This window comes from Aphelocoma coerulescens, chromosome 24, assembly GCF_041296385.1.
Source record: "Aphelocoma coerulescens isolate FSJ_1873_10779 chromosome 24, UR_Acoe_1.0, whole genome shotgun sequence".
Classification (NCBI taxonomy): domain Eukaryota; kingdom Metazoa; phylum Chordata; class Aves; order Passeriformes; family Corvidae; genus Aphelocoma; species Aphelocoma coerulescens.
In genome coordinates, this window is record NC_091037.1 from 3,725,693 (window position 1) to 3,742,373 (window position 16,681).

General features: G+C 45.9%; 1 protein-coding gene across 1 annotated transcript in view; it reads right to left on the reverse strand.

The window, feature by feature from the left end:
- Nucleotides 1–8,107, reverse strand: part of LOC138098208 (multiple epidermal growth factor-like domains protein 6) — a 51,755-nt gene extending 43,648 nt beyond the window's left edge. Inside the window, exon 1 of the mRNA XM_068994563.1 lies at nt 7,982–8,107. The gene's annotated coding sequence lies outside the window, so the exon portion shown is untranslated. The remainder of the gene's footprint in view (nt 1–7,981) is intronic.
- Between the last annotated feature and the right edge of the window lie 8,574 nt (nt 8,108–16,681).

Genomic DNA, 16,681 nt, shown 5'->3' on the forward strand with positions numbered 1-16,681 from the left:
ATCAAAGATTCCCCAATGAGAGGCTCAAGTGAGCCCCCCTCCCCAAGGAACCTTCCCCTGGATGGTTCTATCTTGGTTTACAGAAAGAGTTCTGGAGAGGACCTTGGGCTCTGGGGCACACTGATCCCTGGCTACGAAGCTTCTAAAATGTTGAGTCTCCCAGCTTGACAAACAAGGCCAAGAATGGAGACAAAAAGCACTGAGAATACAGAAGTTGTAAAAAAAAGGTATAACAGGGGTATAAAAGAAAAGGCAAAAAATCTTCATGGCATCACCCCTGCCAAGCCTTTCCAAGCATTCACAAATGAAGAGTTGTTTTGGAATTAGGAATTCCTGCTTAACTGCCACCCGTTAGAACAACTTCCCACTCTCACTCCTGAGCTCTTGACCACAAGCAGATTTTCCCAGTATTTTCAGCCAGCAGTGTGTACTGCCTCAACTGCCTGATTTTCCCAGGGAGTGTGAAGTATTCCTGAAAATTCCACATTCTTGGATGTGACCACAGGAACACGGCGCTATTTAGGGGAGCCATGGATTTATTTACACAGGGACAAAGCACACACACACCCCCCACTCACCAGGGCTTACACAGTGCCTGGAAAATCTGTGTGTTTCTTACACGAGCTTTGCATCCTCTTTTCCACAGCACAGAATTCCGACTGCAACCAAAGTTAAAAAACACCAGGCAGCTTCTCTTTCCTTCCTCCTTGTCCAGCATTCCCTCTGAAATATTAATCCAACTGAAAGCAATAAAAAATCAGAGTAAATCAGCACCCAAAGCAAGTGAATCAGACGAGCATCAATCAGTTTTCAGCACGGGTTTCTGTGTTTGCTGCAAGGGCAGCAGGGACCGAGCCTTGCCAGGGAAATGGCTCACCCAAAGATGTCACCTCAGCTGGGGACGAAGGACAAACAGCCCTTCTTCCCTCTCTGCTGCAGGTGAACGCTGCAACCACCTGCAAGGTCAATAAAGCAGCAGAAAGACTCATCAGGGGAACTTTCATCACTGGCAAGTACTTGGTTGTTCTGTGCCTGCTGAGCTGCTTCCCACAGCGATGGACTCTTTTTGATGGCTTTTTTTTTTTTTTTTTGGTGAGAGTCAACAATTCAGATTTTCTGAGGCATTAAAACCACATTTTTACCCTGGTGTGGGGTTTCTATCTGCCACATTTTTATTTTATGTGTGTCCCCCCCCCCCCCCCCCCACTCAAAAATCAAGCAAAAACTACGTGGGACTGTATTACTGTATCCTGCAGCCGCAGGGAGGAGAGGAGAGAGATCCAGCAGGCAGGAATTGTGCAGCAAGATTGATCTATTTAATTAGTTTACAAACTCTTTTATAGACTTTTTTCTTCATAGTCTAATTGGTCAAAGGATCAGCCCCCCCTTGGGGGTGATTGGCTAAAATCCTAAAACATCCATTGTCAAAATATTTTCCTACTGTACCATAAACAAAGCTCTGCAAGGTCACAGGTGTTCATAGCTTATAGAACTCTGCTGATATCTCCTGTGAGAGAGAAAAGTATCTCACGGGACTGGAAAGAAGCAGGAAAATTTCTTGCTAACAGCATTTTTGTATCCACAGGACTGAGCTTTTTTTTTCCCCCCTCTTTTTTTAAGAGGATTATGAAGCAATTCCAGCTACCACTGAGCATTTCAATGCAGTGTGAAATCGTGGCACCTCTCCCTGCTTCTGCAGCCCATCTTTCCCCCTCATCCTTTTCAGGAGCAATGACAAAGCCCTGCTAATGGCTCTGCTTTCGTTGCAACCTTCAATTTAACAACCACCACCAAAAAACGTTCTCGAGAAGAGCTTAATGCTTTAATTGGTCTCATTTTAAAGAGTTCATTAGACAGGCAGCACTTTGGGTCTGATTTTCCAGCCTATCCGACCTGCCACAGGCTGGGATCAAGCAGGGATATTAATTAACAAGCCCTGGGTCATCTCTGTCTTTGCAGACATATGAAGGTGCTGCTGCTGGGTCACAGGGGAGCAGAGGCAGCGTGTGGAGCACTTAAAATGCTTTTTGTCCCCTTCTTTCACCCCTGCCAAGGATGGATTACACAGGCCAACACCTGCAGCAAAGAGACTGGGAGAAGAGCTTGGGGAAAAGGCTCTGAGAACAGAAGGATTTTTGCTTTCTGTTCCACAGGGGCATTCCAGTGCCATGGGGAATGCAGCAGGGAGGGAGCACTCGAGAGTTATCTGTTTTATGTTGCATCTCTCCACTGCAGAGCTCGAGTCAGGAGCAGTTCTACAGAAATCTGTGAGGGTTCCCAGGGGAAAAATGGGGTGGAGCAGAGTCTGGAGTCGAGCACACGATCACCCTCAGCGGGGAGTGCATTAGTGCTCAGGGTTTTGGAGATCTGAGCCTCACCCCCAGGTCCAACATCTGCTCATGGCAAGAATTCAGGATGAAGTCAGGCTGACATCTCTGCCTCAGCCTCACACCAGTGGATTTTGGTCCCTTCTGGAGGTGTGCCACAATCTGAAGCTCCAACCTCTGACCCTCTATGATGCCACTTTTTCAGAGCAGCTTTACCTGAAATGTGAGTCCCTGACAGAAACCCCACAGCAGGCTACAAATTCGGAAAAATTAAAGGAAATGCAGCTATTTTGAAGCCTCGAGTCTCCCATCTCTCAGTCATATTTCCCTGAGGTGTTTTTGTGCTTCTTTGGATGATGTTTCAATTTTTAGAAGGAAAAAGCCAAAAGCTTTATATTAAAAGACTTTGTATTAAAAACTACCTTCAGACCCAGCACAAACCAGAGGCCAGATCTAAATCGAGCTGGGCTCTGAAGGGATCAGCTGACATTCAACATCTCCACTAAGTTCAAGAGTAAAAAAGGCTATTAGGCAAATAAAGCACACAGGAAACAGCACTTTTGGAGCTGAGACAGAAAGGTTCAGCCTTGCCTTAACCACTCAGTGTCAAAGGAGTCACGGGAGAAGCCAATTATCCCAAAAATGGTAGCAGGGGATCTCATCACTTAGAAAAACATGTAAGGAAATAATTTCCCCCGATGTAAACAGATTTTCTTGGGGAAAACCAAAGGAACTGTTAAGAGTTGCAGCTGTACAGTTCTGACTGTGCAGCAGAGAAGTATCAGGTGCTCAGGCACAATCTTGAAATTGTTAATTACCCAGTTCTTTGAGCTGTAGAAAATTATCACTGTTGAAAAAAAAAACAAAACCCAACCAAACCAAAACCCATTCAACTACTTTTCCTGCCACTGGGCAAAAATTAGGGCATGTGAAGAGAGAGCACCTGAGCTTCCAGCGTTCAGTTCACAAAGCCATAGTAAAATTAACATTTTACCTCTTACATTTCAACTCCAAAAGCTTTTGTTCTGAAGGAATATCCACTCCTCCACACCCTCAGGAAGGCTCCAGGTCCATGGCCTTAAAGGAAAATTAAGAGGTGCCTTCTCCAAGGTGTTGGCAGCACCATCAGAGCTCAACTCCTGCTGCATCACCTTCTCATTGTGTTTAATGGCTGGAATTGAGACCAAAATGAAGATTCCACAGGGCCATCTTTGCAGCTACGTTTCATAGATCATCCTGAAGCCATGGGGGAAAGCTTGGGGATTTTCTTAAGGACATTCCAACTTCTTTCCATTGGCACTGCCTGGTGTTTGCTTTCAGGAGGAGCCATTGTCCAGCAAGGTGCTCAGTTAGAAACTTCACCCTTTTTAACCTGAACTTTGAATGCCACCCCAAAGCTGTCTGGCTTCCCTGAGCAGATGAAGAAATAAGCCCAATATCCTCTCTGAGCTATTAATAGCAAAGCAGAACCAAACCAGGGTTGGGACACAGCTTTCAAATGCGAAGCAGGAGGTGAGATTTAGCCAATAACCTGCTGAGTTATTTCCCTTCTTTCTCGTTGCAGTGGGAGAAAATGAGGGGCTGTGTCCAAGGGAAGTGTGACAGCAGTGGGAAAGGACAGAAAGGGAGGAGCAGGCTCACATCTGGGTGATGCTGAGCAGAGGGTCCCTCCTGGATTCTCTCCCATCTCCATCCCCACCCTCCCTGGTGCCACTTCCCTCAATACCTCAACACCCTCATTTTTCAAGCTCATAATGGAAAGTGCGACAGCAGAAATTTCATCTCTTCACACTTACAGTGACATATCCCCACATTAATTTCCTGTCTAATCAATTACAATACTTCTCACAAAAGCAATTCTTTTTCCCAGGGAAATGCATAAAGCCAGAAAGATGTCCCTAAACAGTTTGAGCCGTACATTTGGCAAGTTCAGTTCTTCAGTAACTGCTTGGGAAGAATGAAAGCGATGCTTCAATCTTAACTGGAACAGGAGAACAAAATGCATATTGTGTGGAGATTTAATAGCAGTTGTGAGGCATCACAGACATCAGGCATTTGCAGGGTGATGTTCAAGCAGAAAACAGCTCCTTATTTCAGGGCAAATACACGTTCAGACCAGTCCTGAAAATCTCCACTCTGATTTTAAGCACAAAAGATCCCTCCTGTTGAATTTTCAGAGCTAAGACTAAACCCCCACCTAACTACACCACTCATGAGTTAAGGTAGTGCCAATTTCAGGCTTTTACCAGCTGGAAATAATTCTGAGCACGGGAGTGGCGTTATTGGACACCCCACAGAGTGCATCTGCAGAACGTTGTTTGGAAATGATAAATTGGGACGTGCTGCCTCATGAATAATGCGGCTTCATCACAAAACGATGGCTCAGAAATAAATCCAAGTCCTTGGGCATTTCAGCAAACATTTTTGGGCCTTAAAGAGGGAGAAAGGGAAGAGATATATGAAGAGGAGGTGCAGAAACAGCTCCTAAGCTGCCACTGGTGGCTTTTCAGCCAACTCCTCAGCCGGGCTGATGAAGGTCCCGAACAACTTCACTGCAGTAACAACTGCCAGCAATTTTATGGCTCATTTTGGAGCCATTCAGCTAAACTCTCAATCTTGGGAGTTTTAGCAGCTATTAAACTGTGTTCTCACATATTTCCAGGGTACCCAATGACATCAGGCAAGCCAACAGCTGCATATATGGAGGTTATAGGACATAGCTTGTGTTTAAGGCATCCTATATCTGAATGCTACCAGAGGAGAGGAAGCTGTGAATGTTACACAGGACAGCTCTGAGCTGCTTTACCAGGATCAGTTAAAACATATTCCAGACCTTTATTTAATGTGATTTTGAAGCAGAAATCCTCTGTAGAACATACACTTCACATGATCTCAAACAGGGAGATGCTTTGGTAAATGTTTTGGAAGCTTTGGTAAATGATTTCTTATTCAGAGAATTTTGTCCAAGTGCTTTAGGTACCTGCAACACTTCTGAAATTTCAGCACAAAGAACATTCAGAGCACGTCCTGAAGCCATTTGCAGAAGCCAGCCAGAAGGTGAATTACCTGCTTTCTTCTGAGCTAAAATTCCTCAAGAAAACCCCGGGGCTGTAGGAGGTAAAACACAATGGCTGTGCAATTAGAGAGGTTTCTAATCAAAAGTTCCTTGCTGTGGTTATTCCAGGCTTTGATCATTCCCTTTTCTGCATTCACAGGAAACAGGATCCATTTAAAGTATCACACCCATCATGTTCATTACCAACCGCCAGGAAAAGCTGCAATCCTCTGAGGGATGCCTGCAAAGCTTCCTCCCGTTTCCCTCTTCATTTCATTTTTATTTATGATACTTAATATTCAGCCCAGATGATAATTTCAGGAACTCTCCCCCAATTAATAACATGGAGATTTATGCAGTTCTCTAGTTTGCATACTTAATTTCCCCCCAGTTTGTCTGCTTTACTATAATTCCTCTGATGTTTACTTTGTCTTGATAATGTTGCAAGGTTAAAAAGGAACTATCACTTGAACATTCATTATTAATTCCTCCTAAGTATCTCCAATTAATTTCCTGAATAGATTGGTACTTTATGACATTTGTTATTGATTGTTTGGAAGCAAACTTCCAATTACCAACGGAGTTTTACCAGCATTCAAAACTTGGAATATTCTTCTGCTAAGCACAGCAGGCTTAAAGAGGCAACACCTCTTTTAGAGTCACAGCTGTAGCACAAATGATGAAACAGCCCCAAAATCCTCTGTTTCTTTCACCTGTATTTCAATTGACAGGCACAAATATAAATAAAGATAAATTCTTTTTGGCAAAGACAAATTCTACAGTTGTAGCTTCATCAGCATTGTGGGATCCAAATTACAGCAACTCTGTGGCACAAACACAAACTCACCACAAAAAAAAAAAAAAATATCAGGTAAACAAGAGACAGACACAAAACCTAGAGAACCAAAGTGATTTCTCATCCAACAGCCAAAGTCAAGGGAGAAAGAGACCAAAAATACTACCCAAGAATTGAAGATTCTTAATTTCAGCACCAGTTTCTTCCTTCTCTTCCTCACAAGAGCAATTCCTGAATGCTGGCAGACAAACCAAAGGCCACTGTGGATTATCTGTGTTTTTTTCATCTCCCCCCCTATTTGAATGCTTTGTAAGGAATTTAGCTCAGAGCCCCAAAAGCAGCAAAAATCGAAATCAAGGATATAAACAGGCCCAGCTCCCTCTGCTCTGTTCCCAACCAAGGCAAGAACAGCCCAGAGCAGGCGTTTTTTAAAGTCCCACAGGAGGATCATCCCGAAGTAACTTCCATCTCCCCATGGCCATTAAATCCTGCCCTTCAAATGAGGTTTAAGCATCTCTGTCCGCTCCATTTTTCTCATGGACACTGTGGATATGGGAAATAAGGATCTCAAAGCCCTTCAGAGCTCTTAATCAAGGCAACCCAAAACCTCTTTGTAGAAATACCATTACCGGGCTTGTGTCTCTCTCCTCTGCTTCATCAATACATCCTCGTTAGAAAACAAGGAGTACAATGAAATAAAGTTGTTGTTCTCATCCTGCTGCCTGTGTCAGTCAAGAGCTAAAAGCTTCAAGGTTCTCCTCAGCCCCCTTTGCTTTCCTGCCCCTGCTGCTGCACAAAGCACATCAGGCAACATTTGGCTTCTGCAATCATCGTTTTACCCAGGGAGCTCCGTGATTGGCACCGCCAGGAAAGAAAGGAAATGCAAATGGGAAAGGAGATGCAAGTGTGGGAACCTGCTCAATCTAACTGAAAAATAACTCATTTAGCAGAAATCGTTGGGAGAAATAAACGCTGTCAGAGCCAGGAGTCAAACAGTAAATAAGCCTTAGCCAATTTCAACGTGGAGCTGCTTAGAACCATTCCTCACTGTAATGTGCAGTTTAAGCACTTAGGAAAATTGCCAGGAGGTGTCAAAACAGCCAAAAGAAGTCTGAAAATAAAATTGCACATAAATAAATCCCCCTCAGCCCTGCCAGACATCTCAGGTTCACGAACTTCCACAAAGCTCTGCTGTATTGAGGGGAGAGTTGTTTTCCAGCCATATGTGGTCAGAGGATGATCATTTCTCCTTTTCCATGCATAAACTGCCTTTTTCTGTACCCCTTAACCCAAAATTCCAGCCTCAGTTTTGTGATATTTGGCATCTTGGTACCTTTGCACTTAATTATCCTTCAAAACATCAGAAAAGATAAAGACAGGCGTGTTCTGCAGTTTATTACTGTTATTTGTCTAGATAGAAACACACATGCCCTCAAATATTCTTATTTCTCATCACTTCATCAGAAAATGTGGGGCTAAACACTGCAGAGATAATCAAAACTTCACAGGGAAAGTCCCAGCCAGAGAACTGAACTTCAGAGTTACTAAATCAGAAGAAGTCTGTTGGTTTTTCGCTCCTCCTTCCCAATTATTCCCTTCTTTCCCCCTCCTTACTCCCCGGAGCAGGTGCATACACCCACCCTGCTCATTTCCCTTCAGTAGCCAGCACTAATTAGTATTTCACAACCAACCTTCCCTCCAAACCCCTGTTTCCATTGCAGGTGGAGTTTAAAGGCAGCAGTACCAACGCTGCACATCAGAGCTGCCTTTTTCATGCCCCAGATCTCCCGAGCTCAGCCTTACCCTGGATCAGTGCCTTCAGTGGGGGACTTGGAAAGCTCCCGTTGCTGCAGAAAGATCTACTGGCCAGGGAGGACAATAATCTGCATTTCAGCAGGGCCTCAGGAGCAGCAGCCCCGTCACCTGCCCTGCTTTCTGCTCTGGAGGTGGCAGCTCTTGCACTCAGCACAAACACTTTTTCTCCTGGCTGTAACCCGACACTGACACAAAACCCACTTTCACAGCTGTCACCACACCAGATATGGCCATAAATGTACACCAGACATAGCTAAAAATTCGTGTTCCCTGCAAGTCTGAGTGCACCTGCTGTGGAGATGTGCATGGGACACACTTTGTCCCCAGACACAGCATCATCCTCCAGCACAACACAGCAGCAGCCACCTGAGAGGCCAAGGAGCATGGAAACACCGTAGATACAAAAATGCTGCCAGCAAGGATTTTCTTGCTATTTTCTAAGTCCATGAGAGACTTTTCTCTCTCACAGAAGAGGTAGCAGGGAATGTAAACAACCAAACACCTGCAACCTTGAAAAGTCTTGTTTATGGTACAGTAGGAAAATATTTTGACAATGGATGTTTTAGGATTTTAGCCAATCACCCCCAAGGGGTGGCTGGTCTTTTGTTCAATTAGACTATGAAGAAAAAAGTCTATAAAAGAGTTTGTAAACTAATTAAATGAATCAATCTTGCTGCACAATTCCTGACTGCTGGATCTTCTCTCCTCCTCCTCCCTATGGCTGTGGGACACGGTGATACACCCTAGGAACCGGGCCTGTGGTAATAGAAACACCTTCCTCAGCTCAGCCACCACCTTCTCAGCAGCCATTTCATGTCTATCGTGCCATTTTTACCTCTGGATTGGGAAATCCTACTCTGGAATCTTGCTTTGCAAGGGAACTTAGGCAATGCCTTCAAATATTTTTTAGGTTTCCACATGAAACAAGACTGTAAATGTAGGCTACAAGAGAACAAGTGCAAAGCTCTTGTCAGAAAGCTTCTGGGGGCTCAACAGCTGTGGTTGGAAAAGTCCCCCAAGGACATGAGAAGAGCTGCTTTTCTCTATTCCTCCTGTGCCACTGCTCTCTCCTTATCCCACATTGTGCCACTGGCATCCAAAGCAGGGGAGTGGGATTAAATATTTAATAGTAAATCACACTCTGTGTGTCAATTTGCTTTGGATAAAGCTGCTGAACGTGGCCACCGAACATCAAACCCAATTTAAGGAGTCCACAGGAGCAAGCTCCTGGCAGCACCCTCTCCTTGTCACTACAGGACCCAGGATTCCCTGGTTTGCAAACCCATGGAACTCTCTCCAGCTTTTCAGATGCTGAAGTTCCAGCATCTCGAGTTAAAAAATGCTGATGGGACCTTCCCCAGGAAGTCAGGGTGTCCCCTCGAGGGTCTCAGCAGGAGATCCCCTTTCTACCTCCCCCTTGGAAAAGGCACCTCCTTGTCCCTGTCCCTCCCCAGCTCCGTTAAGGGATCATGGAGTGGGGAGAGAGGTGCTTTTGTTTTCCACGCAGGGAAGGGGAGGGAGCCGCCTCTGTAATTGGGATGACAGCGCTCAGCACAGCTCTCCTGAACAGATGGAGCCCCTTCCTCCTCAGGAAACGCTTCCCACTGCTCAGCCCAGGGCAGAGTTATCCACACACCTGCCTCAGCTCAGCCCAGGGCAGAGTTATCCACACACCTGCCTCAGCAGGAGAGTTTTCTTACATGGAGCAAAAGAGGAGCAGTGACAGCGACTCTGCTCCCAGGGAAGCAGCCCAGGAGCTACAGAGGAGCCTTTGGTTTAGAATTCCCTGCTCCCTCCTGCCAAGGATCATCCAACCCACACGAAATGAGCCAAAATGCTCCTACAAACCTCACCAGCTGAACTTTGTCCTACCTGTTGCTGCCGTGTCTGACAGTGGTTCTACTTTGTAGGAGTTTTACAAATCTGTAATGCTTCACATGGATCTCCAATTTCGTGTGCACCTGTCATGTTCCCAGAAATCCCATTTAATTAAAAAGCTGCCAGGTATTTAAATCCAGTGGGAGTTCCAATTTGCCAGGGGATTCATTTTATACAAGACTGCTATGACTGAGGTGAAAAATTCTGCTCAGCTGCACTGCAAGAATCTCAACCCCAAATTTTGGGCATTTTTAGGCTGGTAGAAAATAGAACCATCCAGAATTTTCTTTTTTTTTTTCCTTTAGCATCTGCAAAAAATTGTCCCTGTCCAAAAATTTAACAGTGTTTTCACTACACTACCTACAACTGAAAGCTATTTCTCTATTGATATTCAGCCCAAAAAACCCTAAAAGTAAAACTGCACATAAGCTTCACACATTGTAAACAAGTTTTACACCCCCAAAATACTGAGCACAAGATACTCTCCATTTTATTTCACAAGGAAATCAACCAAAATACGACCTCTCTCCACTGCTGAGAACCGTTCCCATAAAAGTCTTGGAACACATTCCAAGCCCTACTTCTTAATGAGCCTCACAGCACCACCGCAGGAATTTAACTTGGGAGGGAGCAGGGAGGCAGGTTTCACACACAGGAGCTGGAACAGATGGAAAAATGGGATTTATCAGCTCCAAGGCAGGTCCCAGCAGTCCTGCAGGATGGCAGGCAGGGTTCAGGATGGAATTTTCAGGATGGCAGTGAGGTTTTAGGATGGAATTTTCAGGATGGCAGGCAGGGTTCAGGATGGAATTTTCAGGGTGGCAGGCAGGGTTCAGGATGGAATTTTCAGGATAACAGTCAGGTTTCAGGATGGAATTTTCAGGATAACAGTCAGGTTTCAGGATGGAATTTTCAGGATGGCAGGCAGGGTTCAGGATGGAATTTGTGTTCCTGGGGACTCCACTCAGGCCAGGAAGGGCTTTCACCACGTCCTGCATAGAGCTGTGTGCATGTGCAGTGGGTGAAAAATTAACAGTCTAATCCCACACCAATTAAATTCCTAAAACCTGGAGAATCGAGGTGACCAGCAAGGCTGGACAGGGACCAGGAGAGCACATCAGAAAAGCAAATAAACCACAGGGAAGTCAAGTGGCCTCTGCTGTGACACCCTGGACACTCCCCAGCTGAACAACTGGTTGCAGGCACTGAACTTCCTGTTACCAACCCCGAGCCAAGGCACGGACTGCTGGACAGTCTGACAAACACATTCCACTGGGAATTCCATGGGGGTTTGGTGGCTCTTTCAGCCAGGCTTTGTCTGCTTTGATTACAGATTACAAGAGCTACACCTCTCCTCCAGCCTCAGCCCTAAACACCTACACAAGGACACAGTAAGAAGTGAAATTATAACAAACCACCCCCTCAAATAAATATTTCATCTCTGCCCATGACTAATTAACAGCAATGACTTTTGTTAACAGGGAAGCAGAAGTTACTTAAACCTGGAATTATCCTCAAATCACAAATACATATTTGCATTGAGACAGAGAGCAAACAACACTCCAGAAAGCTGTTTGCCATGTAGAAATGTGATTAACACATCAGAATATTGCATCAGGCCAGGTTTTGCAGTGACTGCAAGATTTAATATGTAATGAATTGTTCCACTTGCCTCCCTTATCCAGGAGCACCCACTGCACACATTCCACTGGTACCTCTCCCTCCAGTCGTGATAATTGAATTTTCCATGGGGTATGTATGTGTAAAAAGGGAAAACAAATAGCACAAATAGTAGCTCTCATTGAAAAGTCAAATAGGAGAGGCAACAACAGTGTCAGAGGCACTCCTGTCACTCCTCACAGCTGCACGCAGCGTTATTTGCTGACAGGTAATGGACACGATTTAAATCGCTCTTCCCCTCACCTCTTCAGATACAATCAGTTATCATTTCTGAAAGTAATGAATCTGCCAGAATGGAAAATCCCAGGTGATCTTGATAGAATCACTTCTTGACTTTCATTTAACCTGCTCTCATCCTTCAGGAGCCAGAACTTTTGCAAACTTCCATCGGAATAAACTCATGCAAATAAAAAGACAGGAGTTGTCACACAAGAGCAGTGACAAGTTGTACTCTGGGCAGATATGAGCCAGCGTGGGGACAACGGGGAGTACATCCCTCCACGTCCCCAAGGGAGGCACCTTCAGTGTCTCAGAGAACCTTCTGGCCTTTGGCATTCACTCAAATCACAAGCAGTGTTCCCCAAGAAGGTTTTCCACAGGCATTTTCCCATATCCTGGCCTCCCTTTGGGAATTTTTGGCAGCATTTAAATACCCAAACCTCCCAAGAATTCCTTTCGCAGAGCAGTGTCTTAGAGCTACAGGGGCAGCAGTCTCTGGAAAGGCATTAAAGGTTGAAAAGGTACAGAAATGGTTCATTTTTAACCAAAAAGGGCTAATTTGCAAAGACCAGAACAGGCAGTGAATGGAGCTGACTGGAGACACTGATAGAGGGGTATCACAGCAACCTTTCCTTTGTTATCAGCAGGACCCCAGGGAGCTCCTGAACTCGGAGACATCCCAAGCTTCCAAGGAACATCCCACCCTCACCTGGCTCAGGTGAGTGGAGTCCCACAGCATGTGCTCACCCTCACTCTGCACCAGCCTCACTCTCCCCCATCCCACAGCCTCCACGTCTCCCTCAGAAAGCCCAGGTTTGGATGGTTTGGGCTGGGAGGACCCTAAAGCCCAGCTCACTCCAGGGACAGCTTCCCCTGGCCCAGGTTGCTCCAGGTCCCATCCAGCCTGGCCTCTCCCAGGTGTTTTCCCCTGTGGAACACCTTCCTCCCCAGCCCCACACCACTTTAACACAGCTCTAAACGAAACACATCACTTCAGACAGATGTTTCACAACCAGCAGACACTAATTTGCTGTAACACCACCCAGACCCTCATCCCACAGAGCTGTGGGACACAAACCAGCCAAGACCCCCCGTTCACTGTCACCCACACTAAGTCTGAACCCCATCAGGGCTGTCCTAAACCCCCTGAGCAGGAAGCAGCAGCCCAGGAAGGCTCACAGGAGCCAGGACACCACACAAAGTCACCCAGACACCACAGCCCGTGGCATTTATGACCAGCTCTGCTTCTGAAAGGGCCCAGCAGCTCGTCAGACACCAAGATGATTATCTCCAAAGATGCCAAGCAATCCCAATGAATCAATACCCGTTGTGACAGAGCCTTGCACGCTGAATTAAGCAGAGCTGACAAGTGGGTTGTAAGCACACCATGTTTAACGATCAGATGAGATTTGGCTCCTAACAAGATTAGTCCCCCTTTAGCAGGTGTCTGTGTGCTGCAGGAAGATAATCCTGCATAATCAACCAGCACACACATGTAAAGTCAAGAAGCAACGGCTCATTAATGAAAATTCTATAGACACAGCCAAGCAGCTGCAGCAAATGTGTTTGACCTCCCAGGTTTAATCAGAGCCTTCAGCAGTGCCAAGCCTCCAGCACCTCCAAGCTCCTCTGCATCGTAGGACCCCTCTGCCTGTGTGATCCAGAGCCTGGAGGCAAAATCCAGCATTTAAAGGATCATCCAGGAATCCAGAATTTGTGGTTTACAAACCCCTACAGGTTTACGATGGCACAAAACTCGTTTTTTCAAGACCTTGTGTGGACCAAAACTCAGCATTTGCCTGAGCTCCTGTGCCTCACACAAACAATTCACCTGAGAGACATCCCAAACCGTGCAGAGGAAGCACAGCCTTGATAATGCACCTCAAATACATCACACAGTGCTGACAGGCTGTCTCAGTGACCCACTGGAACACGACCCCAACACTCTCAAGCACTCACAGGTTGTTTGACATGACAAAGAAGAAAAGACCAAACCCATTAAACCACTCTCTGTCCAGAACCATGTCACTGACTCTGAGCACTATTCCAATTAATGCTCACCTCAGTTCTAAGATTTTCCACTAATTACCACGACGTCAGAGAGCACCAAAGCTTCCCAATTCAGCCAAACAGGTGAGCACAGAATGGAGTTGGCCTGGGGAGAAAAAAAAATGCAGCAGGACAGTTGGAATATTTTCTCATTTCTTCCTCTGTTCTCTCACTGCTGCTGACTCAAGTCTAATTTAGTGTCAGCATTGCCTTCTCACTCATCTTTCCCCTTTTTCTAAGTGTGTTTAATCTGCTGTAAAATTGTTTTCATGGCTGCAGTGAATGTTATTGTAACTGTTTTACAATGTGCATTATCTGCACTGTGTAAAGGATTTGCCTTCTGTATGCAAATCAATGCCTTGCTGCTGCCGTTCCAGGTCTGTGCCCTCTCACAGCAACATCTCACATCCCCAAAGGGCACAAATGCTTTATTTCTTACAGAATTTGTTAAAAAAACCCACCTGGAACCCAGTTCTACAGAACCAGAGCCTGTTTTTAGAATTGAGACAGAGCTTGGCCAGTTCAATCAGCAATTATTTAGGCCAGGTTGGATTCCTCTGACCCACAACTGCAGCTGTGAGCCCTAGGAAACCCAGGCTTGAACAGGGATGGTCATCAATCACTGGTCTGACAGGGCAAACAAGGAGTAAAACCTCACAAAATGCACCCGTTCTGTGCAGGGAAAGTCATCCTGGTTTGGGACAATCTGGTTACATGCAACATCAGGACAGGGAACTTTTAATCCTCCCTAGGCTGAGGCACATGAACCAGATCGAAATGATTCAAGGTCAGTCCATACTTTTAATATAAAATAACCAAACCTCCTGAGCAATAATATCAATAAATCAGGCTGACAGCCAGTCCTGGACCTCCTGCATCAAAGCTGTTTTCACTTGTCTCAAATTCAGCTCAGTTGTTCAAAGATGCAAGTCAGCCTGTCAGAAGATAGCTTTAGACTTTTCATAATTCTGTGCAGACAGCCAGGCTGTAAAAACAAGGGGAAAACTTTAGGTTTTCCCTTTTATGTCAATATTTTTCAAACACCAAGCTGAAACCTGGCTCAGAACTTGAAACTGCTCACCACCCAAAGGGTCAAACAGGAAAAATCTCTGAAAAATAAAGCATGAGTAGACACATTCCACAGGGGTTCTCCTGGATGGAGAGACAAGCAGCTCATCCCCAAGATCACTTTGGAGATGCCAGCTGGGCCTCCTGCCACCAGCAGCTGATTAGAGCATCCATGGCTTGGTCCCATCAGCTCCCCAGCTGCCCTCTCCTGGAGAGAGTCTCAGCTTTGAAACTCCACATTTGCCCAGATCTACAATCCGTGGCCAGCAGGAATTCCTCAGGGAGCAGCCGAAGGGCAGAGACAGGAATTCACAGGACAAGTGTCACCTGCACAAGGCACAACAGCTTCAAAAACGATTTATGGGAAAGCCTGGGCTGTGGCTTCCCTGCCCTGCAGCCTGCAAAGGAGCCTTTTCCTGCAGGTATCCACCCTCAGCTCTCTTGTGCAGCACAGAAACTCCTTCACCACCCTGTCCTCAGCACCTACCACATCTCCAGCTTGCCAATTTACCCCAGCAAGTGGTCACAGCTGCTCGGAGAAGCCCATTCCTCAGCCCGCCACTGCAGGAGCACAGGAATAAGCAGGAAAATCCACACAAAAAAGCAGGAGGAAAGCCTACATCGCCTATTCTCAGTTACTTTATCTCAACCACTGCTGTTATCAGGATCTCAAGCAATATTGCCATGGCAACCACAATGCCTCCAGCTCCAGGGACAGGGTGGCACAGTAGGAGACACTTGTCTCCACTTTGTTAGCTGGGTAATTGGTCCTGCTGTGCAGGGTCAGCTTTAAGAAAGATGACAGCAGGTAGAGCCTGTCTGCTCAGATACCAGGGCCACCTTATCCTTGGAGCAGATCTCTTGGATTTATTAAACACTTAAGGGGTTAGTGAGCTGTGAAAATCCGATTCCCCACCACTGCAGCGTGCTGACGAGGAACTTCCTCCTGCGCTTCATCAAGTTTTCATTATCTTTCTGTGTTTTTGGAGGGAGGGAAGCTTCAGGGATTTAAGATGCTGCAATTTTCAGGCTGCATGAGCCTCTCAAATCAGTCACCCTCTCTGGCAGCAACCTTTTCAAGAACAAGAGCAAATCAGGCTGGTCCTGAAGCTCTTCGGGCAATGCACAGCACAGACCAAGCCTTGCCTCAAGTTCTTGGTTCTTCATTGTGCCTGCCAACAAACAAGCCAGGTCTGAAGTGCTTCTGGTGTTTCTTATTTCCACATTCAAGTGTTTTCTCATGTTAAGGTAGAGAAAATAACCCCAGAATTGTCCTCACTCTGATCCAAACTGAAGATCTCCAGATGAGGTGTCACAATTCAACAGGAGCTGCTCCTCACCTTGCATGAGAGGCTGGAGGAGTCCCTGGCTCCAAAGCTGTGAGACTTTCCCCTTGTGAGATTCTAGGCAGACAAAGCACAGATATTTTGAAAACATTCATCCATTAACTCTTCTCTTCCGCAGATCAAAGCTGAATCATTCCCTGATTATATAAGGATCAGTCGAGTCTCTATTTCCATGCAATCAGCTGAGGCACAGCTCTGGGGAAACACCCAGGGCAGAGCATCTGAGGGGTCCATTGCAGGGGAATGCCAGAATTTCAGTTTTTAGGAAATGATCAGCTCAGGCAGAGATTTTAGGGGAAGCAATTTATCCCTCTTAAACATAGCTGACACCTTCAAAAGCCCCCAGCTCCCACATCCTGCGGGGATCCAGCACACGATGGGTACAAAACAGCTCCTCAAGCACTGCAGGGCTTTTCTCCTGATCTTCCCAAGCTTTCTTCCCAAAGCT